The sequence below is a fragment of the Culex pipiens genome, chromosome 3 (assembly GCF_016801865.2).
Source record: "Culex pipiens pallens isolate TS chromosome 3, TS_CPP_V2, whole genome shotgun sequence".
NCBI classification, from domain to species: Eukaryota; Metazoa; Arthropoda; class Insecta; order Diptera; family Culicidae; genus Culex; species Culex pipiens.
Window position 1 is genome coordinate 42,504,204 of NC_068939.1, and position 26,592 is coordinate 42,530,795.

Sequence of the window (26,592 nt, forward strand, 5' to 3'; positions counted from 1 at the left end):
CACGATTATTGCTTATCACTTAGAGATTACCAAGAGTAAGAAAAAAATTAGAAAAAACTTACTGAAATTGCAAAGGAAAGGGGATAGAAATAGAAAAAGCTTAAACTAGATCACAGTTTTTTTTATCTATTGTAGATGTGCTTAATCATTAGCTCCCCGAGGGTCAGAAATTGCTCCGCCTTGTTACGGCAGGTCCAAAACCGCGTCATCATCTCACCCGCTAGAGCAAAGAACTCCGGCAAGGTGAAGAGATCTTCTCCGGTTACTTTTTGCTGGGCCGCATCGCCGCTACCGGCAGCGACCACGCTGGCGAACGATCGCCCCCATCCAGGAGGGAACGCTGGGTTGTCCGCTGGAACCGTACGCTGTCCAGCTGCAGGAACGGTAGAGCTCGTATTCCGCTGAGAAGGGTGGGATGCTGCTGCTTTCTTCTTCCTCTTTTCCTGCTCCTCGAGGTAGGCCTTGCGCGCGACGCATCCGCGGTAATTACCGGTATGGTTGCCGTCACAGTTGGCGCACTTAATGCGCGCCTTGGTTTGCTCTGCCTTGTCCCCCAAGTCCGCCTTGCACGGCAGTGCACACTTCTCCGAGAGGTGTGTTTCACCGCACTTCACGCAGCGGGGCGGGAGGTTGCAGTTCCGCGAGCCGTGGCCGAACTTCTGGCAACGGTGGCATTGTGCTACGTCCATTGGGTTTTTGGAGTAAAACCGCCAGTTTACCCAAAAACCGTCCAACGCCTTAGTCCGACGCAGGTCTTGGATTTTGACGGTGCCGCGGTCGAAGTACAACAGGTACAGTGTGTGTGTACCTGTTACCGTTGTCTTGCGCGAGAGCACTTTTATCTCCCGTGGCGTTATTCCGGCACCCGAGAGGTGTCCCTTCAGGTCGGCGATTGGGCGGTCTTGGTAGCCCTGCAGGACTACCTTAACAGCGGTCTTCTCAACTGGATCGAATGTGTAGAACTTGAAGTTGCTACGCTTCAGTTCTTTCACCACCAGATCGAAATTCTTTTTGGTGAAAGTAATCACTTGAACTTTCGATTTGCCAATTTTCAGACTATATTGGAGGCCTTCCAGCAACTCGTCAACATCGTCCGCCAACGTATCCAAAACAAAAATTGGAGGTGGTCGCCGTTCCTTCGGAGAATTACCTTTTTTTGTCGTACTACCTTTTTTGCGTGCACGTCCATCGTCGTCGTCGTCGTCGGTAGTGCTGCTACCGTCGGTGTTGTTGTTGTTGGTTTCCTCGTCACTCAGTCTCGCGAACTTGTTACTGGTGGGAATGTTGGCAGATGTTGATGCGCCACCGGTGGACAGATTGCCGGAAGTACCTGAACGGAGTCTGCTTCTTATAGGGCTGCGATCCTGGACACGGTAATTAGCGTGTAATAACTCCGGATTGAATCCATCAGCGCACACGCTCCCCTGCGCGATGGCGGACGACGCGGCGGCGTTGTTTTGTTTACCTTTTTGCACTCGGCCGGTAGACGAACTTCGCGGGTTTTTCGAGGCCGCACTCGAACTGCCACGGCCACGGCCGGCCTTCGGCATGCTGGTGGAGCAAACTCGCGGGTAATCAAGGTCGATTACGGCGGAAAATTCGAAAAAACTTTTAGAGCTCTGAGCACTTAACTGCTGCTTGCTCTGGAGGATACACGCAGAATCGTTCATTCTTCAAAAAAAAAAAAGTGTCACTATCGGGAATCGAACCCAAGACCTTTGACTTATCGAACCTCGCCTTTGACGTATCGGCCACCGTCTGATGTCTAAGTGACGGTCATTTGTCCATATAAGTCACACAATCGGATGAACTGTTTCAATGAACGAATGAACGAATATTCGAAAATCTGTAGCTTTGTGAGGGCCTTCTCTACGACCAAATAATCCATTTGTGTCATTGCATTGGTTCACCCATTTAAGTCTGATCGACTAGGTGTCCTTGGCAAAGTTGTAAGATAAGGACTATTCAGAAAATATAGGTACACGAAAAGTAAAATTTTGTCGATTCTCAAATTAACTTCTTAAACAAAAATAAATTTCCTAAAATCAGTTTGAAAAACAATCTTGAATCAAACTAACTTAACACGTCATTCCTACCGACTCTTGACAAACTTTCCACAAAGTCATCCATCACTTCCTTCAACGGTGCCACACTCGAAAACGTGCTTTAGCTCAAAAACACTTTTTTCCCGGGGAAAAGCCAACAATTCCCCCAGCTTCCGCGTCTAAACCAAAACAACCGCCGAGTTTGTCGCTTTTCGGCCTAAACTTGAACTTGCCGCAGTGATTTATGGCCGCTGGTGACCAATTGCCTAGTTCTCAACCGTACAAAGAGTCGTTATTGACACGCTTTTTTTTTCTTCCAGGCGACGAGGGGGCAATCTCACCAGAGAGTTGGCCCAGTTGGCGGTCCCAACAATGGCAGTAAATTTGTCATTTTCGCTTAGAAATGGTTGGCATTTAGTGCGGTGAGCTCTCGGGGATTTCCTTTTTTTTGCGAGAGAAAGATAAAGATCTTAAAAAAGATAAATTAGATGTGCTCTTGGAGCATTTAGAACAATGTCATAATAGTTATCTGGATAAAGCTGTATTAAAAATAAAAGCTTATTATTACCATGAACCACATTCACTATCTTGATGTAGTCAAACTAGTTCAGAAGATGTGCTTCCTGATATTGTCGTCACCCCTCAGATCGATCGCGTCATGGATAGTCCCCCATAAAGTTGCGATGTTTATTTACGTTTTCCGCGGTCATTTAAATTATAGTCACGTATGTTTTCTGTTTACGCCCGACCGACCACCAAGTTGCCGATTATACGATCCTTTCTGTCGAACTGTAAATATTTAAGACGGAACCTTTGTCATTTTTTGTGGTTATTTATCGAATCTATGAGTAATTAAAATTTACGGATTCGTCTATCAGCTGTGGAGCAAATTAGGTATCCAAGCCAGCACATCTTCCATATATTTGATCCCAGCTGTTTCAGCTGTAAACAAACGTAAATTTTTCTGAGACGCAATTCAATCTACTTCGTATCTGGACATGTTCTCTCGCGGTCAGTTATATACACAGATAGCGAAATATAACTACCACTTCCCAATTCTTTCCCTTGGCTAGTCAAAAGATTTATTTTGAACTTTGCGTGAGAGATCACTGATATAGTATATTCCGCAGAGATTTGAAACCAAGTGGTACCTTTTCCGAAAATCAAAAATACTTTGATAAGGAACATGAGTTTTGCGTTTAGCGGACTAGACTTACTGAGCAATTTTCTACGAAATCGGTCATTTTTTTAGAATTTTAAAAGAATTTTAAAATAAGCCATTTTGCATCATTAGTTTGTCCATATAATATTCCATACAAATTTGGCAGCTGTCCATACAATAATGATGTATGAAAATTCAAAAATCTATATCTTTTGAAGAAATTTTTTGATCGATTTGTATCTTCGGCAAGTTTATTTAACTTTTTGTCACCAAACTTGATTTGCAAAAAACACATTTTTTTTCATTTTTTTATATGATTTAGGGGACATAAAATGCCAACTTTTCAAAAATTTTCACTTTGTGCCAAAAATCTTTGACCGAGTTATGAATTTTTGAATCAATACTAATTTATTCTAAAAATCGAAATATGTATTGGTCCCAACAATTTTTCAACTTCATTTTTGGATGTAAAATAAAATTTGCAATCAAAAAGTACTTTAGTGATGTTTTTATAAACTGCACCGTTTTCAGGTTAAAGCCATTTATAGGTAACTTTTTGAAAATAGTCGCAGTTTTTCATTTTTTAAATTGGTGCACATGTTTGCCCACTTTTGAATAAAATATTTTTGAAAAGCTGAGCAAATTCTCTGTATTTTGCTTTTTTGAATTTTGTTGATACGACCCTTAGTTGCTGAAATATTTCCATGCAAAGGCTTAAAAACAGGAAAATTGATGTTTTCTAAGTCTCACCCTAACAACCCACCATTTTCTAATGCCGATATCTCAGCAATTAATGGTCCGATTTTCTATGTTAAAATATGAAGCATTTGTGATCTTTTCGAAAACAATATTTTCAAAAAAGTTCAAGATGGTATGTCAGAGACATAACCGAAAGACATAGGACCAAACAATATGAATGTGTTTTTGGATTGCTAGTGAAATCTGAAATAACATTATTTTATTTTGTTTTATAGATTTGTCGGCAAAATTGTCATAAATGTTCTCCCAAGGTGAACCTTCCATGAGGGCACCGGCCACTCCAGGTTGTGGTCACTACGGTCGAAATGTCAATTTTCACGTTCAGTATCAAAAACCATGAATTTTGATACCCATATTGCCACAACTCGTATGTTTCTGTAAATGTCCCCCCAGGCCCCGGAGGAACCTTCTTTGAGGGCACCGGCCACTCCAGGTTGTGGCCACTACTGTCAAAATGGCCATTATTATGTTCAGTATCAAAAACCATGAATTTTGATACCCATATTGCCACAACTCGTATGTTTCTGTAAATGTCCCCCCAGGCCCCGGGGGAACCTTCTTTGAGGGCATCGGCCACTCCAGGTTGTGGCCACTACTGTCAAAATGGCCATTATTATGTTCAGTATCAAAAACCATGAATTTTGATACCCATATTGCCACAACTCGTATGTTTCTGTAAATGTCCCCCAGGCCCCGAGGGAACCTTCTTTGAGGGCACCGGCCACTCCAGGTTGTGGCCACTACTGTCGAAATGGCCATTATTATGTTCAGTATCAAAAACCATGAATTTTGATACCCATATTGCCACAACTCGTATGTTTCTGTAAATGTCCCCCCAGGCCCCGGGGGAACCTTCTTTGAGGGCATCGGCCACTCCAGGTTGTGGCCACTACTGTCAAAATGGCCATTATTATGTTCAGTATCAAAAACCATGAATTTTGATACCCATATTGCCACAACTCGTATGTTTCTGTAAATGTCCCCCAGGCCCCGAGGGAACCTTCTTTGAGGGCACCGGCCACTCCAGGTTGTGGCCACTACTGTCGAAATGGCCATTATTATGTTCAGTATCAAAAACCATGAATTTTGATACCCATATTGCCACAACTCGTATGTTTCTGTAAATGTCCCCCCAGGCCCCGGGGGAACCTTCTTTGAGGGCATCGGCCACTCCAGGTTGTGGCCACTACTGTCGAAATGGCCATTATTATGTTCAGTATCAAAAACCATGAATTTTGATACCCATATTGCCACAACTCGTATGTTTCTGTAAGTGTCCCCCCAGGCCTCTATAGGGAACCTTCTTTGAGGGCACTGGCCACTCCAGGTTGTGGCCACTACTGTCAAAATGGCCATTATTATGTTCAGTATCAAAAACCATGAATTTTGATACCCATATTGCCACAACTCGTATGTTTCTGTAAATGTCCCCCCAGGCCCCGGGGGAACCTTCTTCGAGGCCACCGGCCACTCCAGCTTTTTTTTCACCACTGTCGAATTGGCCATTTTTCATAAGAACCGTCGCATCATAGCGACTTCCACGCCGTCCGCTTCGCTCGAATGTCCTCCTTCTGCTACCGGTGGTTCTTCCTTCTGATTGCTGGTCCTCTTCTTCTATTGGCCGCTGCTGCTGCTGCTCCGCGTCGGCCCGACGTGCACAGTTCGAGTGCTCGTTCCAATGTGACTTGCTTTTGCGAAATTTTCTGCTTAAATAGCGGCACAGCCGGAGAACGGCACAAAAGGGGCGCGGTCTCGAATGCATACGCTCGCTCTGATTGGTCATCTGTCCGATTTGTACTGAAAAATTACTCATTTTGATTGCATGTTTTAAGTGCTTTAACTATGTTTAGTCAGACTATCTATGTAGTTAAACAATAGCTGAAATCTTCTTCTTTCGATTGGTGGTCCAACCATCTGGATTGATTCACAGGGAAAAAAGATATAAGCGTTCAAAATGTCCCCTTTTTTAACGCTTAAAAGTGACGCTTTGGATCGAATTTCTGAACTGGACCCCCAATATAGTAAGTAGAGACATAGTCCTATGTCAAAAATTAAATCAAGACTTACATTTAAAAAGGGCCAAACATTCAATATTACGACCTTATAAAATGTTAGTCGTTTAAGTCACATTTTGAGAAAATCTCATGTTATTTCAAAACAAAAATATTTAAAATATATGCCTTCTCGTTTGTAATCGTAGTAGCCCATGTTTTATGCTTTTTGTTCACTAAAATGCAAATATCTCGGCTTTGCGTGGACATAAATCGAATGTTTAAAAAGCTAATTGATCTCCGTAAAATTTCCTTTAAGCTAAACCAATTATTATTGGGTTTCGAACTATTAAAAAAAACATACTGGAAAAATCAGCCTGTATCTTGACAGAATATTTTTGTTACACACATTTTAGTATCTCTAAAATTACATAAACCTTCGATATAATTTTTGGTTCATCCCCTAAACTACTACTAACAAAACTATTTACAACAAATTTGGACCATTTTACATCCAGGTTGTTGTAGGATTATGTCCGTGAATTTGACAATTTAAGGGAACTTCTTTCCCTTTCTTGGTTGTTGTGCGCCTTCAAAAATAAAATCATTTCAACCAACACTAATCGGTCCTTTTTAGGGTCACATTATTTTCTCAAAAACGGTACAATTTAATAGAAAATCACTTCGAAATTACGCCCTTAGTTTTAGTTCAACACCTATCCATGAACTTATAACGTAAACAAATTTAAAGTCTCCAATTAATTCCTCAAAACTAAGATAGAAATCCCTAGTGCTTTCATCCCGGGAATTCCTATTTTTTCCAAAACCGAGGATTCCCGAATCTCGGAAAATTTTAAATTTGTCCCGAGAATTCCCGAATTAAAAAAAAGCAATCAATTTTCTGTCTTTTTGTATTTTTTGTGAAAATAGATAATAGTAATCGATACAAATTTTAAAGCATTAAACATTTATTCAGCATATATCAGCATGAAAGCCTAAACATATCTTAAATTTTAAATTGACTAGTATCCTTTTATTTGTTATATTTATTCCTTTTTTTCTATTAGACTTTTTACAGGAAGTTTTTAAGCTTTTCTAAAATAAAAAAAAAGAAACTTATTTAATTTCAATCAAAATTGGATAAGAAATGTTGATGCATTTAAAATCCAAAGCAAAACAAAAGCTATTCAGCTAATCTGCTATCCTTGTTTAGATTGAATTGTAGATTATCATCAATAAATAGTATTGACCAAATTCTTGAGCTTGAAAACATTTTACCCGTTTCCCGGGAAATTCAAAACCCTGGAAGTATTTAATGTTAATTAATTTTCAAAAAAATATATTTTTATTCTTAATACGAAAATAATAGGCTTGTTCTAAAAAAAATGATATTTGGTCATTTCATCTGAAAGACTTTCCACAAAGTCATCCATCACTTTCTTCGAAGGTGTCACACTTGACTTAAGTGTTAATATATCAAAATTTTACGTAGTCCTACGCCATTTCAGTTATGTCTGTGGCATAGCTAGATTTGTTTGTCGGAATATCACATTTTGGTGTTTTGGTGATGTTACACTTGTTTACAAAATTTATCAGAAACTTGGCGAGAATTAAAACCAATTTTTACTAGGTCTTTGCATCAAAATGACGACTCAAAACAAATTGAAATTCTTTTTTTTTTTCATTTTTTGCTTTTTTTCATTGTTGATATATAAGCACCGAGCCACGTAGCCCAGTGGTAACGCTTCCGCCTCGTAAGCGGTAGATCGGGGTTCAAATCCCGGCTCGGACCAACACAACTGGTGATCTTTTCCCTTCTGGAATCGATTGCTTAGTAAAGGGAAGGTAGTGTATCGTCACAAACTGGACCTTATCACGACACCTTAGGGAGGCGACCTATGGAATGTTAACATTAACCTTAACATGTTAACATTAAGTTGAGAATGAAACTGCCACTGAATCCGCTTTGTAAATGCCGGCCCCGATACTCTTCAAGGGTGTTCCCCTCAGGAACAGGGAAAGATTTACTTTTTTTTTTATATATAAGCAAATCTCTTAATATCGTGCAAAATTTGGTGAGTTGGAATATCAAAATTTGCTATTTTGCTAGAATGTTGCTACTATTTTCACTTTTACGTTACGTCTTTAATTTTTTTAAATATTTTTCTTCAATCATTGAATGATGATACAACAACATAATGACCACTCAATACAAGTGATTTATTTACAAAGTAATTTGACTATTTAGTTTGAAACAAATTTGTTGGCCAAAAATTTAGTATGCTTATGTTGTTTTTTCCTACTCGGGAGCACAAGAAAAATGAAAAACTTAAAAAAAACGAAAAACTAAAAAAAAGCGCACATAATACTCGTCAAATCCTACAATCGTGCCCGCCATGCCTGCAATTCGTTCCAGAACCATATTTTTTAGCAGAACTCGTCCAACCTCCGTGCAAGCGTAAATGATTCACACAACGAGGAAGTAACGCCCGGGAGACACGTGTGAAAGTGAAATTTAAACTTGGGCCACTCGCGACCATCGTGACTAACGCGTTAGAAGTGTTCTAATTGGGACGCGGATTAGCAACCGGGGGTTAAGTTGTTTTGTGCAGGTGTTGGTTTAATTTTGATCTTCAAGGAATATTGAGAATCTTTATCAAATGAATAGAGTGAACTTATTTATTCGAAATTTATCTCCCCTCCAAGTAGTGTTATTTGACAAACACAGTTGTGGCTAAAATGTAAAATGCTTCCGCCATTTCTGAATTGCGCAATAAAACTTCAATTTCTCAAGTGAAAATTCAACAAATATCAAACCCATCAAACACACATGAATGTTGTGTATGATGGGTTTGATATTTGTGGTAACAGCTCGTACAAACTTTGATCCAAAGATAGCGGCGAAGTCCTTTCGTGGAATCCATTAGGACGAGTGCCACTTTATTTATCATCTAAATGTCGCTTTGACATTTTCCGTGACATTACCTGACAGTAGGATGTGCAGCGAGCTGGAACAAACTGAGCTCGAAAGTGTTTTGTGTAACATTATAATATTCTTTTTTTTTTGTTTTTTTTCCCTTCCACTGGTGTAGGGTTCGGTGAAGGCGCCATGCGACTGCTCAGAAACCCTTCACTTTGAAGTGACAACAACGCGGTGACATGGCGGGAATCCTGACGAATGCAGTTCAACAAGTAAGTCTGGTCATATTTTTTTCGATTTAACTTCCAAGTGTAGCATGAAAATTCTCTTTATGGAGTCGCATGGTCTTCAAGGATTGAAATTGACATCAACCGTATCTTTAACTTGAATAGTCAACAGTATCTTTCAAATCTGCAGTCATCAGGTAATTAAAATGCGAAACTCGTTTGTTTACACCGTGACTTATACTGTCTAGAACCCCGGTCGCCATTACCATAAACTCGGAAGGCGTGTCTGGCTCTTCAATCACTGCCAGAGAGAATAAAACACTTTCCAGATTACAGTGCCAGCTGTCATGAATCCAAATTTATACCAAACCCTTTTAATCAGAGCACCTTATTTGGCTGTTGACAGCGCGATCAACGTCCCCTCAACGCGAGTTCAAAATAACGTCCTTAATTATTCACAGATACCCCCCCTCAGCCCCGTGATGTTGGAGGCGTGGTCACCGCTGGACATTCCGAACGGAAAATTGAATAAATATCGGAGGAAATGAATAAAACACCACCCCCACCTCAGCGCTCATTAATGACCCGCGTACCTTAACCAACCCCACCGAGTCGAGTCCGGTGAAAACCACATGAACCCCTATCGATATTGATTTTCGTCCGGCAGCTATTTTTGGATGGAATTATTTGTAGTTGTTGTTTTCATTCTCACACGCCCTTTGTTTCGATAATTTGGTCAATCAGTTCTTGCGAAGATATGGACGCCTAGGGCCTGGAAAATCCGGATTGAACTGGACTGGTTCGGTTCGCTGTAGTGGTTGTGTTACTACACGAACAAATAGCCAATTTTGGTACAGTCGAACTGTAACTGGATTAGGTAATCGGATATTTGTTGTGGCAACCACAGCTGGACTAGGATGAATGATTAGACTAATCGACAGAAGGAAATCGATTCACCTGTGCGGTGACAGCTGGTCAATATTTTAGGAAATCGAGCAGACTACTGGCCAGATAATACTAGGTGAATTTTACAATACATGTATCGTGTTTTCATATTTTTCTCGCATCACTTGGGGACCTTAAAAATATAACCAATCACAATTTAATTCACAAATTTTTGATAATGTATAGCCTTTTGCTTTTGACTTTTCCGTTCAAGACTACAACTAGTTTCCTTAATGTAGCCACTTAAAATATTGATTTTGTGAAAAATGTGGTATTGCACAGGAAAAAAATAGTTTTAGTAAAATTTTAATGAAATTTGTTAATACATTCAAGCGAAGCTAATAACAAAAAAACGTTACTTAATCTACCTTTAGGTGGTTGATGCCTTCCTCACATTCATAAAGTCAATACATTCAGTAAAAATAGCAACATTCCCCCTTAACATGTTTAACAAATAAACTTTATTAAAAACCTATCCAACGATAGTTCGCATGGATGACTCAGGCAATATTTCTATCACAATATCTGAAATCCGGCCTCCAAAAAAAGGATAAATATCACTTAAGTGCTAATAACTTTTTGATAAGGTTGTCAGATCTTCGATGTTTTAGGCGCATTTGAAAGGTCATTCAATTATCTAACTAACGACGGGTTGCATAAGGGGCCCGGACATCACTTTCATCGAAATATCTGAGATCTGGCCTCCAAAAAGTTTATAAATAACACTTAAGTGCTGATAACTTTTGATATGGTTGTCAAATCCTCGATGTTTAGGCTCATTACCTTTCTGAAAATGTATAACATGATAGGTTTTCCTGCAAAAACCACCCTTTATACAATCTTCCGGACATACGCCAAAATCGTTTTTTTAGCATAACTTTTGAAGTACTTAACGAAACTTGCTGATGTTAAATAGAGACCTATGGGACCCCAAGACGGATCGAATGAGACTACAACGGTCAAAATTCGTTCATCCAGTCCGGAGATAATCGAGTGACAATGGATACACAAATCCACACAGACATTTGCTCAGATCATGTTTCTGAGTCGATATGTATACGTGATTAACGTTTGTGCATCAAAATATTTGTTTTTGTCTGCTTTACAACTTTAAAGAATATTTGTGTTCTCTAAAAAGTAGCTCTAAAAAGTTACAAAAATAACACGTAATTTCAGAATGAAAATTTTTGTTCTAAATAAATGAAAAAATGGCCTGACTAGGTTATTGCAGATTCAAAAATTTCATTGAATTTTAACTAAAATAACATGTCTCGCAATTTTTGACAGTTGAGTAACGGAAAATGGCAGCGATTTTAAAACTTTTTCAACTTTTCTGTATGAAAAATACGTTTTTTCGGAGTTTTGAGTACGTCGTCCAGTTAATCTGTGCTGCTTCGTGGTTGAACGCTGTTGCGGTGAGATCAGGGTTACAAGGTCAAAATTTGAAAAATCTGGCAAAATATCGATGAAAAATATGGAAAAATCTGGCAGACAAAAATTTTACAATTGTGAATGGCGAAGGGGAGGCAGGATATGAATTGATTCAAAATTTTGTAGAATTCAATTCAGAATTCGAGTCTAACTGATTTTATGACCTTAAAAAAGTTGAATTTACATCTTATTTTTGTAAAACATATTCTACTTTTATTTCATTTTCAATTAAATACGTTAATTTTAATCAAAAATGTTGTATAAGATGGGCATAAAGTGAAAAATTTGGCGGAAAAGAGAGAGAAGAGGAGAATGTTCGGCGCTGAGAGTATCATTACACAGCAAATTTTGGGTAGCCATTTCAGTAAAATAAATAACTGAATGCGATTCAGTAATCATCACATTTGCTGAAATTCGGTAATAAACAAAAAACAAACTGAAATGTTACTTATTACTTATTGTTTGGATGCTGCCAAGAGAAAATCTTTTTTCAAATGTGTTAAGTTTTTTTTTATTTTGTATTGTGATCTTTAGAAACAAAGGTATGAAAAATGTTAATAACAAATGCCTTAATGCTAACCGGCATTTCAATTGAAAGTATGTGTTTCCAGATTCCGTCATCCCGAGCATGGGTAAATAACATGGGAAATGCGTAATAATACCTTTCTCTGGTATCAATACCAAATTTTGGTATTCCTGGACCCTTTAAAATTTGTCTTAAGGATTTGCAAGAGCAAAATGTGGTATCATACCAATTTAAGGTATTGTTTTGATATTGCAAAATTGCAGAATTTGTCAATGATCGAACACCACATTTTGGTATTATTTTGGTATTTAAGTGTTTTATCAAATTCCTCTGAAACTATGGAAAAATTTTGACCAATTTTGACAAAATAATTAATTTTGCGCTATAATGATGTCTCAAAGCGAATGCTTTCATTCAAAACCGGAAATTTCAAACTTGATTTTAAACATTTTTGATATACCCCCTACAGAAATGACTTGAAATTGTGGAAAATTGTCTAAGTCAGGATGGCACATTTTGGTATTATTTGAATATTGAAAGGTTTCATCAATTTTCTCTGAAACTATGGGAAATTTGTTAACAAAAATTTACGAGTTAATTAATTTTGCACTAAAATGACTTGAAACTCAAAAATGTTAAAGATGATTTTAAAAATTAGTGTGATATACCCACTAATATTTTTTTCAAAAACGTTGAAATATCTCTAAGTCGGGATAACCAAATACTTTGAAAAACGAGTCAATCGACAGATTAATGAATTTTGGTGAATTTCAATTCAGTTTCATTTTAATAATACTTATTATTCAATCTTGTTATTTTTCAGAAGCTTCAAGAACTTCAAGCACAGGCCGTTCATCAATGACAAATGAATTCGGTGTGGTGAAGAATATCACTAATAACAACATGGAATCATCAGGTGAGCAGATTTGGCTGTTGCATATGAATAATTTCCGTTTTTTCACTAACTGCAACTGCTGCACTAAAAATGGTATGAAAATACCAAATTTAGGTATTTCTTGTGCAAATACCAGCGACCGAAATGTGCTCTTGGTTGCCCAGTAATAGATGGTAAAATACCATGAAATCATACCAAAATCATGTATGTGAAAGACCACAGAAATACCAAAATATGATTTTCCAAGGGCGCGGGAATACCTAAAAATAAAACCATGGCATTACCAAGTTTTGGTATTCAAGCAATGTTCAAAAATCCAGAAGACCTCAACTTGGTATTGAAATGGTTTTATTTTGAGGTATTATTTTACCCTTGGAATAACATGGTTTGGTATTGTTGTGCCCTTACACATACAAGATTTTGGTATGATTTCATGGTATTTTACCATCTATTACTGGGCAACCAAGGGCACATTTTGGTCGCTGTTATTTGCCCAAGTAATACCAAAATTTGGTATTCCCGTGTTATTTACCCCTGCTCGGGTTAGTCACCAAACCATGGTGGCCCATACGGCAAAGGCGCAGTTCAATATGCCGAAGGTCTTGGGTTCGAGTCTCGGTACCGGTACTTTTTATTTTATTGACCGATGAACTTTTTTTGAAGATGAACCCATGAGTAAAGTACTCTCGGTGATTTCGGGATTTATCCTCTCCGTCTGCACACAGAACCATTTTACTACCGAATCGTGCTCTTTATCCTCTCGTATGCCGATGTTCAGTTCTGGGTGTATAACATTGAAAAACGTTGACAGCTTTTGATCCGTTCTAATCGAAACGGCTATTAGACAACTCAATCAATTTCAACATTTTCTTCTCTTCATGCTATTTTTAGCTAAAATATCTCTCTCTTTTTATTCCTCCAGAAAGTACCACCCCTTTCGAAGCATTCCTTGGATGCATTTCGATGTTATTAAATTAAACGACCATAAAAAGGGTAAGCTTTATGCACTGACCATTACCCGCCGCTTACTCCCTCCCTCTAGCATCTCTTAAAAGAGAACATAATAAAATCATTCGACTAACAGCCACCAACGAGTGCCAATATAAAGCTATGCATCTCGCGCGCACCCGTTGATGGTCAAATCAACATTTCGTTGCAAGTTTTTACTATCTCTCGGGGTGGCAGCACTACTGTGGTCATTTTGATCACCCTTTGGGTTTTTTTCAATCTGCACCCAAATTTAGTATCTCGCAAATGCACTGCCCCGGCTCGCTCCAACCTTAGTCTTTGGTGCTGGAAATGGTGGCTAGCATCAAAGGGACCTGTCACGAGGCAATGATTTATGGGGAATTAAAATGTTTCCTCCAGCAGAAAGGCTTGCGGATCGATTTCGCTTTCGCTTTTGTGGGGGGCTCGGATTTTCATGGAAATCAGCTGGAGCTGGAAAATTTATGATATCGTCTTATCTCAAGATTTTTAACATTCTGACGTTATGTAAATCATTTAGGCTGTATTTCGCCAGTCATGCAGTGCAATTTTCACTCAAAGTGAAAATTAAATTAAAGTTCCGCGAATGACAAACTTCCCTTTCAGCGATTTTCAACTTCAAATCAGCAGCAGCCTCAAAAGTGCTATTTTCAAATCGATCCACTTAACACTGCAGTAATTGTGATAACGCTGTGATAATAGATAAATTATATATCCAGACGACAGCGTGATGGATTAGTATATTGATCAGCGTGGATGAATACTCCCACTTTTCTGCGGTTTTGCCTGTTACCAGCAGCACCATCGCGTCTGCTCAAAGTTCAAAACTGCTGGCCGTACAGTTTTGTATTGCAAATTTTCCATGCATAGCTAAAAATACTTTTATTCAGGAATTATCCAGCCAAAACTTGTCGTCGTCAAGTGGATCACCCTGGAAGTTCAATTTGACTGTCAAATTCTAGCTTTAGTGCTAATTTAGTGCACTGGTATTTGCAAACCTTAGGTGCCAATTGAACTTCGGCACCTTTTCCTCTAACGTCACAGCAAAGTCTAAACAAACCAATCCCTCTCGAAACTCACCTCCAACAGTTTATTCCGTTTAAAGACGCTGCTTCTGCTACTTCCTGAGCTTGGCTCCAGACTAGCTGCTACGCGTGTCCTTGATTTTTGCGTTATTTTTTCCCAACTTTCTGCAAAACTTGTTCTTCCGTATCCTGTGTGGGCACACTTTTATCTCTTCTTATTCATGCTGAAAATTTTCCTCGAAGATGGTCAGCTTTCATCCCTGGTTTGGAGAATAAGAAGAAAAAAAGACGACGTGAAACAGATGTTAGCAATGGCTATGATATTCTTGGTCCTCCTTTTTTCCACTCTCTACTTTCCAAGATTAGTCTGACTTTCTGGACGAAACGACTTTAGCAAAAGCAACAAGAAAATTGCACCACATACACTTATTTTTGTAGAGAGTGCGGAAGAAATCGAACACCCACAAAGGGTAGTTTTGTCGGTGGCGGAGCTTAGCGAGCAGACGTGATTCAAAACACATGTATGACGGACGTTAAATGCAAATTTGTGAAATGTGAACCGTGCAGATTTGGACGAGTGGAGATTTTAACATTCTTGTCCTTTTGTGTGTTTTTGATCGAGAGTTATGCTTTGCTTGTGTGAACACAAGGGAGCAATTCTCTACCAAAACCGGAAATGGATTTTATTTGTATTTTTTGATTTGGCTCAAACTTTGTGGGGGCCTTCCCTATGACCAAATAAACTATTTTGTGTGATTGGTTCATCCATACAAGTCTCCATACAATTTTGGATGCTGTCCATACAAAAATGGTATGTAAATATTCAAACAGCTGTAACTTTTGAGTGAATTTTCTGATCAATTTGGTGTCTTCGGCAAAGTTGTAGGTAATGTTGAGGACTTTTGAGAAAAAAATAGGTACACGGACAAAACATTTGCAGATTTTTTAATCAACTTTTTTTTCACTAAAACTCAATTTCCCAAAATACGTATTTTTTGATTTTCGAGATTTTTTGATATGTTTTAGGGGACAAAAATCCGCATCTTCTGAGCCATAGAGAAACATGGTCAAAAAATCTGCAGCCGAGTTATGAATTTTTGAAAAAAAAACGCTGATTTAAAAAAAATATCGAAGTTTCATGCAAAAACAAGTTTGACATCATTTTTTAATGCAAAATTGAATTTGCAATCGAAAAGTACTTTACAGATTTTATGATAAAGGGCTCCGTTTTCAAGATATAGCCACCGAAAGTTTGATTTTAGCGAAATATTTGCAGTTTCTAATTTTTAAAAATAGTGACCATCAAACTAGAATTTTAGGCTAGCATTTTAAATGGGCGTAATATTCAATGTTTGGCCCTTTTAAAATGTTAGTCTTGATTTAAAAATTTTCAAAATATTTTTTTCGAAAAGATCGGAAAATTTCACGAATGTTTCATGTATTAACATTGATAATCGGACCATTAGTTGCTGAGATATCGTCATTAGAAAATGGTGGGTTATTTTGGTGAGATTAAGAAAACTTTAATTTTCGTGTTTTCTTTTTCTTAAAGCGGCTCTATCTCAGCAACCCGAGGTCCAATCTTCAATGTCTCTTAGACAATTTTATAGCAAATCTTCTGAACTTCTCAAAAAAAAATATTTTTAGAAATGGTCACTATTTTTAAAAATTGGAAAACTGCAAATATTTCGCTAAAATCAATTTTTCGGTGGCTATATCTTGAAAAACGGAGACCTTTATCAAAAAATCTGTAAAGTACTTTTCGATGGCAAATTCAATTTTGCATAAAAAATAATGTCAAACTTGTTTTTGCATGAAACTTCGATTTTTTTTTAAATAAGGCCGATGCAAATATTTAAAAAAGTTTTTGTCCCTCGGCCCTGGCCGGGGTCAAGGGGGGGGGGCAAAAAAATAAAAAAATATAAAAATTTAAATAACAAGCCATAGTCTTTACATTTAAATGAAAAAAGTGTTTTAAAATGCATTTTACACTAGTTCAGTTGTTTTGCAATCATTAGTTTTCAAAAAATCTAAGATCTGACAAAAATTGTATCGAAAAAAAAGATTTTGCATCGAAAATTTTCAAAAAATCTTAAGATTTTTTAATAAACCTAAACATGCTAAAAATGATTTAAAACGCAGAAGAATGTATTTTAATTTGATTTCAGCTGGTTGCACTTGAATTTTCATTGAAATTTTGAAGTTTATTGTAAAAATATTTTTTTTGCCCCCTGATTTTTTGGGCCAATTTTGAAGGGGGGGGTGACAAAAACTTTTAAAAATATTTGTACCAGCCTAAGTGTTTTTTCAAAAAATCATAACTCGGCGGCAGATTTTTTGACTATTTTTCTCATGGCTCAAAAGTTGCGGATTTTTGTCCCCAAAATATATAAAAAAAAATCTCGAAAATCAAAAAAATACGTATTTTGGGAAAATGAGTTTTAGTAAAAAAACTAACTTAATCCACCTATGTGGTTGTTGCCTTCCTCACTTTTCACCAACATTTGGTGATATGATGGCCCTGACAGACGGACCGGGCCGACAACGGCCCGAAAACCGCCGGACGGCTCGACAAAACGGCCCGAATTCCGTCGGTTTGTCCGACGGAATTCGGGCCCTTTTCGTGCGTATATGCAACACTTTGTCCGACGATCGTCGAAATCGACGTTTGAGAAAATCGACGTTGACGGGCCGTTGTCGGGCCGTTTTCGGGCGCCTTTGTTATTTAGATTGTCCTGCCATTGTCTGACGTTTAATTTTCGATTTTTTGCGATAATTAGATGTTTACAAAACAGATTTAAATTGCATTTTTTTATTTCTCATCATAAATTAAATAACAATATAATAGGCGTTATAAGTGCAGAGGCGAGCCTTCAAGATCTCAGACGACTCAGAATTTGTCTTCGGTGGCAAAAGTTGCATGTTTTGATTTGTCTGAAAGAGAATGTTGATTGAGGAAAATGAAATAAAAAATTGTACGCTGCATTTGTATACCTCTTCCATTATTCCGCAAAGCTGACATGCACTAATTTTAATAGAAAATTTAAACAATATAACACCGAAAAAAAACTTATCACAATGGCAACCATCCAAAAATGAACTGTCATAGCCATAACTGTGTCATCGCCTGCCTAGTTTTTTGCAAACGCTGAACAACGCACGACAATCGCTCGAAAATGGCAGGACTTAATCGACATCGAGCAGATAACGCTTCGAATCGCACGACCGCGGGACCCCAGTCTATCAGGGGGGTTTGGACACAATTTCTATCTATCTTCTATCTATATATATAAAAAATTTCGACGGTTTTGTTCGAACGCGAATCAATTCAACACGGAACGTCGGATCGAGGTGATATTTGTTGCGTTGGGTTCGTATAAGTCCAAGGAAGGTTCTTACGCCAAAAAGTTATAACTTTGGCCACTCTGGAACCGATTCCGGAAAAGCTGCAGATTATATGGAGAAAGTTACGTAAAATCAAAATTTGATCACAGGAGGCTGAAGAAGCAAAAACGTTAAAAACGTCAACAAACGAAAAAAAGGAGGAACGAAGTTTGTCGGGTAAGGCTTGTTTCTCAATAAAGAAATACACAAATGTCACTTAAGCGGTCATAACTTGAGACTGAGCGTTGTCAGATCTTCAATGTTTTGGACTCATTAGAAAGTTCTTTTGATTACCTAACCAACGATGGGTCGGATGATGGATCCGGACATTGTTTACATGCTAAATGCAGTGAGATCCGGCATCAAAAAAGTACATAAATATCACTTAAGTGGTCATAACTCGAGACAGGGTTGCCAGATCTTCAATGTTTTAGACTCATTGGAAAGGTCTTTCGATTACCTATTCAACGATGGGTTGAATGATGGATCCGGACATAGTTTACATACATTTAAGTAAGATCCGGCTTCAAAAAAGTACATAAATATCACTTAAGTGGTCATAACTTGAGCCAGGGTAGCCAGATCTTCAATGTTTTGGACTCATTGGAAAGGTCTTTTGATGATCTATCCAACGATGGGTTGGATGATGGATCCGGACATAGTTAACATACATTTAAGTGAGATCCGGCTTCAAAAAAGTACATAAATATCACTTAAGTGGTCATAACTTAAGACAGGGTTGCCAGATCTTCAATGTTTTGGACTCATTGGAAAGGTCTTTTGATTACCTAACCAACGATGGGTTGGATGATGGATCCGGACATAGTTTACATACATTTAAGTGAGATCCGGCATCAAAAAAGTACATAAATATCACTTAAGTGGTCATAACTCGAGACAGGGTTGCCAGATCTTCAATGTTTTGGATTCATGAGAAAGGTCTTTCGATTACCTATCCAACGATGGGTGTGATGATGGATCCGGACATAGTTTACATGCATTTAAGTGAGATCCGGCATCAAAAAAGTACATAAATATCACTTAAGTTGTCATAACTTGAGACAGGGTTGCCAGAACTTCAATTTTTTGGACTCGTTGGATAGGTTTTTTGATAATCTAACCAACGATGGGTCGGGTGATGGGTCTGGACATAGTTTACATGCATTTATGTGAGATCCGATTCGCAACTCTGGCACTTTTTTATACGTAACTTTTGAACTACTTATCGGATCTTCAAACAATTCAATAGTGCAGTATGGGGCACCAAACCGGATCGAATGCAACTAGATTGGCTCAAATCGGATCAGCCAGTGCCGAGAAAACTTGGCAAGAATTTTGAGCACCAAGGGGAATACGCACACACATACACACACACACAGACATTTGTTCAGTTTTCGATTCTGAGTCGATAGGTATACATGAATATAGGTCTACGAGCTGTTTTTCAAAAGTTCATTTTTCGAGCAGGATTATAGCCTTACCTCAGTGAGGAAGGCAAAACAAGTTGATTAAAAAATCTGCAAAAATAATTTCCGTGTACCTATTTTTTTCTCAAAAGTCCTCAACAATACCAACAACTTTGTCGAAGACACCAAATTGATCAGGAAATTCACTCAAAAGTTACAGCTGTTTGAATATTTACATACCATTTTTGTATGGACAGCAGCCAAAATTGTATGGAGACTTGTATGGATGAACCAATCACACAAAATAGCTTATTTGGTCATAGGGAAGGCCCCCACAAAGTTTAAGTCATATAAAAAAATACAAAAAATAAAAATGGTCGAAATCGGCCGATTTCGTAGAGAGTTGCTCAAGGATATTTTTTGTTAAGCTATTTTTAGGGTATGAACATTTACATTTCACAACTCGACAATTTTTTATTTTGATGTCAGTGAACGCTTCATTTGCGTCACGGTATGATAGATGGAGCACGCTCCAATTGACAGAATTGAGTTTTACTGAATATCCTGTTAATAAATAAAATTTTAAATTTCGGGTATTAATGCGATCATCTATTGACGTTACAAAAACAAGGCAGTGCGCATGATTACTTAACCCTTTCAGGTCTAAATTAAAAAAACTAACTTAATTTATATTTATTCAGATTTTCTTTTCCATGTGCATTCATTTCAATTAGTTAAAATAATATTGAGTGTCCAATCACAATCGGTGACTTTTCACCTCTATTTCAAATACTAGCAACTTTCATTTATTCATAAAATATTGTAGCTTTCGCTATTCTGTGAGCCTTCCTCACTCTTGTGATTTAGTGGTTTGGACACAAATCTCAGCTATTTTATTTGATCTGTAACAAAATTTCAATTTCAATTTCAATTCTGTTTTATTTGTAAATAATCAAGTTACAATGAGTTCATTTAGGTTCACAACAGAGTTTTGGTGTTCCTTTCAGCTGTGTTTTACATCGTAATTCAATCGAAAAATTATTACTTATAACTATGGAATAGACAAGAGTAAGAAAAAGTTTTCAAAAAACTTACAGAAAGTGCAATGGGAAAAGGATAGATAGAGAGAAAGCTTAAAACTAGATCACAGACAAAAATAATCAATTATAGATGTGCTTGATCATCAGCTCCCCGAGGGCCAGAAATTGCTCCGCCTTGTTACGGCAGCATCTGGAACAAAAAAGTACACAAACTTCACATAAGTGGTCATGACTCCAAACAGGGTTCCCAGATCTTCAATGTTTTAGACTCGACTAACCGATAGTGGGTCGGATGATGGATCCAGAAATAGTTTATATGCATATCAGTGAGATCCGGCCTAAAAAAATACATAAATATCAAAAAAGTGGCCAAATCTCGATACAGGGTTGCCAGATCTTCAATGTTTTGGACTCGTTGAAAAGGTATTTCGTTTTTAACCAATGATGGGTCCGGATGATGGATCCAGACATAGTCAAAAAAAAAATATTCAAAACATTTAAACTACTTAGGCCGTTGCAAATATTTTTTGAAGTTTATGTCCCTCGGCTCTTACCAAAATCTCGGGTGGGGGCAAAAAAAAAATGACAAGCCTAGGTTTCAACATTTGGATGAAAAAAGTATTTTAAAAGGCATTTTACACGCACCCAGTTGCTTTCCAAATATTAGTTTTCAAAATATCGAGGTAGCGACGGTTTTTTTTTGCAAAAGAAAATACTTTTCGCCGGACGGTACATTGATATTTCATGAAAGTAGTGCTAAATATGATTATAAACGCAGGAAAATGCATTTTAACTGGTTTTCAGTTGATTAAACTTAATTTTCATGAAAATTTCGTGAAGTTTTTCGGCGGGGGGGGGGGGGGGGCGACATAAACTTTAAAAAATATTTGCAACGGCCTTATGTGGTCCAAAAATAAAAAAGGCAAAAATTTGAAAAGTGCCATTTTAGAATAAAACTCAATAATAAACATTGTATTTTAAATAGTTTACAATCAAGTTTTTTAAGAAACCATTCATAAACCACGAGGACACTTTTTCATGCAATAAAAATCTTTTTTGTATGGAAGATGGACTTCCAACCCCCCCCCCCCTCCCCACCCCCCACCCCCCTTTCTAAAGTGTCTACGTGGTTTATGAATGGTCCCTAAATGAACATTTAAATTTTAGCAGAATTTTTTTTTTTAGGATATTTTGACAAACTTACAGTGGCCTAAGATCTTTTCATCATTGATATTTTTGGCCTGTAAACATTTCAGGATTAACTCAGATCGCTTTGCACTCTTCGAAAAAGTTTCAGAGCGCCAGCGTGTGGGTAAAAGATATGTATCTTATGTTATAGAAAGTTGTGTGAAATTTACTCAAACTAACTGTAGAACAAAAATGAAAATACAAAATTAGAATGATTTTTTTAAAGTGCTTAAAAAAGTTTCAAGAGATGTTTTTTATTTCGGTTATCCGAAGACCTTGGCAAAATTTCACTTCGGATAATCGAATCACGAAACATTATTTTTTCGCTGACTTTTTTTATTGTTGAGCTTTAGTATGACCCCTTAACTATCCTTAAGTGTATAAGAACAAATCAAAGATGGCGGCCAAAATGGCGGTGATGAAATATTGAAAAAAGCATTTTTTGATTTTATAGGCAATCAACAATTCAAATTTGACTAAATTGGGGTTGCAGAACTCAAATTTGTTGATTAAAAAAATATATTTTCTCAAAATTCGAGCGCCGAAAACCGATGCAGTGTGATTTTTTAGCGATTTTTCCGATTCCGAGTCTTAATCGGCCTATACCTAAATGAAAAAAGGCAATACCCATTGCACAGTGGTCGGAAACGCAAAATTAGCAGGAATAATTTATTTCCGCTTCAGGGATGCATTTTCGAGCTTCGGTGTCTAAGAAGCATTTGTTAAAAATGAAATTCTACATCTTTTGGTCAAAACACTATTAGGGTGGTCCAACAATTTCTAATATTTTCAAAAACTATCTTCGCTTCTAGATGAGATAGAGGTATACTTTCTTCGGCAGTATTGTAGTACTAGCCATTTCAAACAACTTTGTCGAAGTCACCAAATCTCTATCTCTTAATCTGATCATTCTACAGCATTTTATATGAAATACTGTTGGGTGGCCCATCAAAAAAGTGTTTTTATTGCACAACTCAAACATAGGGGAAATTATCGTATGTTTGGCAGGTTAAGCACTCGCTCATAACTCCATCCAATTAGCGGATTTTCACTATTTTAACAAATTATTCTGGAAAACTTTTTATAGAAACTTGCTTGCTCTTTTCCCATTAAGCAATTTATCACTAGATTTAAGTTGAAAACGCTTTTAATGAGCTGTAATTGAACGTCAAAGTGCTGATATGGCAACATTAGAGGCACGCTGGAATTAGATGCTGTTCCCCTACTAGAAGTGATTCTAAACGGAGGGAAACGCATTTAAAATTGATTTCAGCTGATTGTACTTAAATTTCCATTGAAATTTTGAAGTTTTTTGAAAGAATATTTCGTTTCATCCCCTGATTTTTTGGGGCCAACTTTGAGCGGGAGGGGAGACAAAAACTTTCAATAAAATTTGTACCAGCCTATGTATTCACGAAAATTTTAATTTCGTGAGAACCACGCCACGTCAAATCGTGCCAGGAGGCGCCAGGGTGATGCAATTAATTCTCATACACTGATCGGAAAGATCGCATGCTCCCCGATTCTGCCATTATCGCTTCGTGACGGTTCCGATTCGATCTCGTTATAGGCTGATCAAACTCTGAAACGTTTCTCACACCTCCCGGAACTGCGTCTTATTTTTGTAAATATTGTTATTGTTTCGTTTTTGTCTTGCGCGTCAAATGTGCACGCTGTCTCCAAATTAAGACATCACTTTTCTGCCACGGAGGTGCCAATCGAAAATGTAAACAGACGGTGTTATTAGTTGATAACTCCTTGTTTACTAAAGATCAGTTTGATAAACAAATTCGTTATTTTTCTGTAAAGCTTGTTTGTAAGTTCACATTTACACAAAATTTTAAAACGACTTTCGATCCGGAAAATCCCCTTCTACATAACAACAGATTCGTTCCTTCTACTCAACTAAGTAATGGTTAGTTCAGTTAATTAGTGTAAAGTCGCGTGAAGCAATCAGTGTGGATAAACAAGCCGCGCTACTGAGCTAGGCCGCGGAAAAATATTGACTCTCTGATGATGATGATGCTCTAGCAAGATTTTTACGGAGCTTTTTGTCGGCTGGGAACGCGAAAAATTGTTTGCACAAGTAGTTTTCGTTCCGCACTGAACCACGGCAAATTCTACTTAGCACCTGCGAATCCATGACCTATTTGGTGCATGAAAGTACCAGAACGGGCCCGATTGGGAGGGTTTGTTTTTTTCGCTATTGAAGTTTTGATTTGTTTTTCGGTGTTCAGGAGGTCGTTTTGAGCAACATTTCACTATGGGGTATTTCCATATAAGCGAGCGGCCAAAAATATTTTTTTGCTTTTTTGTGACTTTTTTGTGTTGTTTGTACTTAGTATAATGAAAACAAATGAATTTTGATATTTTTCCAAAAAAAAAGTTTAATTTTCGATTTTTTCATATATTTGAGGCCACATGCATTAAAGTGGTGAATTTTAATATTCTTGCTCTGTCTATTTGATTCACGGAATGGCGGTTTATGCTATGTTAAAGTTTCTGATTTACGTTCAATCTCCCTCCTCTTTTTCTTGAGTTTAAATCCACCTCTCTTTGAAGACCCCCCCCCCCCCCCATCCCCCTCCAATTAAAATTTGATTTTTGCGGTGTTTTAGAATTTTAGACGGTTTATTTTATGGAACATTGTATGGATTCTCGTCCACGTTTTTGGTTGATCCACTAGCAAAATTCACGTTTTCCACGATAAATTCTTCTAAATCAAAATCACTATGTAACCGATTGTCGTTAGATTACTTCAAATATGAACTTCTTCTATGGGCTTTTGTATACCTCGTTTTGAAGCTACAGAACAGCATGCGTAGTTTTTCCTCTGTGGGTTTTTCCTGAGTTGATCATGTGATGGTTCTGCAATGTTGTAATTCTTACAAATATACTCGAAAGCAGTTCTCACGTTTTCAGAATAGTGCTTCGTTATATCGTACAGGGACACTACGGTATTATTATCCATACTTTCAAAAGAACACAACAACGAACTGATATGAATATTCGACGAATCGTTTCTGTAAAATACTTAGAATAGGAATTTCTAATTTTTTTAAACGTACCTAAGTACCAACAAAGTCATGAATATCAAACCAATTTCAAAACATACATAGCAGGTACGTCATTTCTGCCTCCGCAGGTAAATAATGTGATTTTAACCAAGCGTATACGCGAAATCATTAATTTTCTTGCATGAATCAAAATGTTCAAAATGGCATAACTCAAAAAGTGCACATAAGTGCACTTTGAAATTTGGAGACAAGTTAGGACATAGTTCAAATTTTAAGCTGCAATATTTTCAGATCGCACAAATGCACACAAAAAAAGTACTCCATTAACAAAGTTGAAAAAAACTAAATTTTGAATAAAAATCCATCTTTTTTGATTTTTATTATTTTTTTTAGCCTGTAAAAGTGTGTTTGTAAAATGTTATTGAAAAGTTGAATCAATTACCTTTCTGAATATATATAATGATGCAGGAAAAAATACATAAACAGCTACACAGTACAACTATGAAAAATAATCATTTTTTTGTCAAAAAACATGTTTTTTCTTACCATTTTCGCCTTTGAAGGTCTGCAATTCAGTGAATTTTGAACCTACAACTTTCAAACTCCGGATTTTTCTTAGTTCGAATGTTTATTTTCGAAAAAAAATACCAAAAAAATAATTAGAGTATGTCGGTTTTTTGATTTATGGCCGCCTGAAACCCCATAGTGCATTTGTCCTAAGAAATTTAAAGTTGTCTTGTTTTATGTTTTTCCTTATTTATGTTTTACGTTTTTCTATGAATTTAACTTATTATTAAATTGAAATTTTAGGTCTATTCTACAACCTTCAGTCTTATATTTGGCTGTTTTTTACACACTAAATTTATTAAAACTGCGAAGTGAATATTGGACTTTTCGAAATCGTTTGCAGTTTTGGAGCTTTGGGGTCTTGAGAATAGTTGTTGCAAATGGGATTGGGCAACTTTTGTTTTGGTTAAGGTGTTTAAGAAAATCTAACATTCCATGAAAAGTTTTGGGAATTGACAATTGATGATCAAGTCTTCGGTAAAATGGTAGGTTATTATTTTTGTTAGGCTGATACTAATTTTATTTAAAGTTTTTTTTAACTAACAACATAATAAATATTTTATCCATACAGACTATTTAAGTAAATTTTATTAGTTTACAATTGAAAAGCTTGGTATGAACCATTTGAAGAATTGTTCCATTTTTATTTATTTTTTCGAAACTTACTAAGTTTAGTAATTTGTAATTTATTGGAAACGATAGCCTGTTAGTATAACACATTGTATCAGATTAAGGAAGGACGTTGTGATGTTTACTTTAGGTTAGTTTATTAATACATATTTTCATTCGCTGTAATAAAAATTATACTGCTATTTTATTTGAAAGGTATATAGTTTCATATGAAATTAAAAGAATCAAGCTTTGTTTTCTTCAAATTAAAATGAAGGGTATTTTTTATCTTTGAAATCAACTTGAAAAGCATTTCAGATTTTTTTGAGTCCTGTTTAATTTTAACGATATTTGATTATTTTTAATTTTTCTTTCAATTCAATTCGGTTTTATTGGTGAATAATCAAGATACAATCCGTCCTTTTGCAATTCATAACAGAGTTTTGGAGTTCCTTTCAGCTGTGTGTT

At 36.9% G+C, this 26,592-nt stretch overlaps 1 protein-coding gene across 3 annotated transcripts in view; it reads right to left on the reverse strand.

Moving 5' to 3' along the window:
* LOC120412373 (rho-related BTB domain-containing protein 1) overlaps positions 1-26,592 on the reverse strand; it is a 114,932-nt gene that overhangs the window by 84,259 nt on the left and 4,081 nt on the right. For all 3 annotated transcript variants that reach the window (XM_039572796.2, XM_039572799.2, XM_039572798.2), the window contains exon 2: positions 14,969-15,173. The gene's annotated coding sequence lies outside the window, so the exon portion shown is untranslated. The remainder of the gene's footprint in view (positions 1-14,968; positions 15,174-26,592) is intronic.